The 2,470-nt window shown below is 50.9% G+C and overlaps 1 pseudogene; it reads left to right on the forward strand.

Moving 5' to 3' along the window:
* Positions 1-1,081: 1,081 nt before the first annotated feature.
* Positions 1,082-1,882, forward strand: LOC149750692 (uncharacterized; annotated as a pseudogene).
* The last annotated feature ends 588 nt before the right edge of the window (positions 1,883-2,470 follow it).

The raw sequence follows: 2,470 nt of genomic DNA on the forward strand, positions 1-2,470 counted from the left end.
AATAGATCCCTTATGTATGGTAAGCTAGAACAACCTGCTGTGTGAAATACCTGAGACACGGTTTCTTTGCAAACTGATCCCCATGCAAAGAACCGAATTTCATCTTAATGAAAAATTGAAAGTTACTTATCTTCCAAAAGAATCTTGAACAATTATGGAGCTGATTTTCCTTTGCCAAAGAGAAAAGGGATGGGGAGCATTTAAGGCAGTCCAAGTTACAGTTCAAAATACTTAATTAATGAAACCTGGGGTTGTTAATTCCCCAAGGTTTTTTTTTTAGAGATGATCTCAAGGACTAGACAAATAAGAAAAACCTTGCCGCTACTGCGAAAAAGAAAATTTCTAGAAAACTTTTTTCTAACAAGCTGAACCATTAAGTTTATTGAATAAATGATTTTATTAGAAGATTCTTCTGTTTTGTTCCCCAATTCTGTAAGATAAGAAAACTTTTAGTATTTTCAGTCATAAAATAGGGCCTTATTTCTAGAGCAAATCTACTGCCAGATACACCATATGTTTAGTGGAATTTTGAATCTTACTCAGAATTTTCCATTCCAAAGATTGACAAACTGTTATGATAATGAGTGGTTCCATTACCATTCCCTGGGAAGACTGGGGGAGGAAGTGGGAAACAAAAGCCTCTACTCTCTGGAAATCTATACCTGATGCGAGAATGGAAACGCTACCTCCAGCTTTTCCAAATAAAGTTGCTTAAAATCTCCGCTAGAAAATTTCCTCCCCTGCCCTGTAAAATGACAACCGCCTGAGTGGATTTCTGGAAAAGATAAAAAGAAAAAAGAAGTCCGAGCGAGGTTACTAAAATAAACAGCAGAGGGCGCAGTTTCTTTTCTTATCTAAGTTTTCCCGTGTCTGAATCACTTAATTGGTTATTTGGGGCCCAATAATATTCAGTATTATTTGTATTATATATAGATATCCACAGATCCATACAGGAGAGCAATTCAATGTCTCTAGCCGAATCCATCAACCCCTGAGAAAATATTCCACATGAAATTCCTACACCAAGTCTTTCCCTCTTTCAATTTTCCCTTCTCCCCAGCTGCACAACATGGGATAGTAATGCTTTAATCTCGCACCAATAAAGGAGATTAAAAGAAAGGAACTTCAAAAGCTCAGTGTGGCCACCAGCTCCACAGGGCCGGCAAGAGGGCAAGTTTTTTCCCCAAGCAAGGACAACTGGCAAAGCAAGAGAGAAGAAAAAGAAAAAAGAACCCTCCGATGCGTTGTGTGCGGTCAGGTGTCGGGGGTGGGGAGGAGGAGAGCGAGCTGTGTATCTGTGAGTCCAGGCACTGAGTACAACACACACACACGTAACCTGCCCGGGGCGCACACCAGAAAGACTCGTGTATGGGTGTGAGAGTGTGCGGGGTGTGTGTGCGCGCGCGTTGCCTCCACATGGCGCTTCACAAAGTTCCTCGCCCACCCGGAGCCTTCCCTCCCGCCCGTGGATTGCGCGGCGGGCCGGGGGGGCGGGGGGAGGTTCGGGGGGAGGAAGGGAGGAAAGCGGCAGGGAGAGGGGCAAAGGCGGAACGCGCGGGTCGCGGCGGGTGGAGAAGCCGGCGGCACTCACCGTGAGGCCCGTTCGCTAGGCGCCCGGCGGGAACCCAGCCGACGGCGCGGGGCGGCGGCCGGGCCCAGCCTGGTGCGCCTCGGGCGGCGGCCGGGCCCAGCCTGGTGCGCCTCGGGCGGCGGCCTCGGCAGCGGAGCCCCGGGCGGCGCTGGGCGGGCGGCGGCTGTTACGCCGAGCCTCTTCAGAGCGGGCGGAGCGGGAGAGCTAGGCGTGTGGACCCAAGCGCCGCGGCCCCGCCGCCGCACCCCCGGGGTCCAGGTTGCGCCTGGCCGGCGGCGGCAGAGGACCTAGCGGACCCGAAGCCCCGCGCCCGGCCGCCACTACCCGCCGCTTAATTACCTTCGCCTCCGGCCCCGGGGAGTGGTGGGAGCCTCCTGAGCGTAGCCCCCTCTCGGAGCCCTAGCCGAGAGGGGGAATTCCTTCCCGTTGACGTCCTCTTCCGAAATGCAAAAGATCAGTGACTTTGACAGGTAGATGAGGGGGAGGGAATAGGGGCGGGCGGAGAGGAAGAGAAGATGAGAAAGGTGCCTCTCCCTCCAAAAATATAGTGATATTAATAATGAAATCGCAGCCTTCGGGAGGTCTTGCCAGCCCAGTCCTCTACTTGCCGGCTCTCCTCCGCGCCTCCTCGCGCCACTGCCTCTGCCACTTCTCGCCTTAAACTTTTACTGAGGGATTTTTTTTTCTATTTTTTCTCTATCCTTTTTTTTTTTTTTTTTAATTTTTTCAGCTGCAGGACGATTTCCTGATTCCCGGGTATCAGAACCAGCGGCCCGGTGGTTCTACCCCGCTTGGCACAGGTTTCATTTTATTTCAGACGAAGACGTTGAGCTTAGTCAGAAGGGACATAAATCAGGACAATTAGCATTGGCGCCAAGA

This window comes from Delphinapterus leucas, chromosome 1 (genome assembly GCF_059928025.1).
Source record: "Delphinapterus leucas isolate spDelLeu-1000000601 "Yukka" chromosome 1, BTC_Dleu_Yukka2, whole genome shotgun sequence".
Classification (NCBI taxonomy): Eukaryota; Metazoa; Chordata; class Mammalia; order Artiodactyla; family Monodontidae; genus Delphinapterus; species Delphinapterus leucas.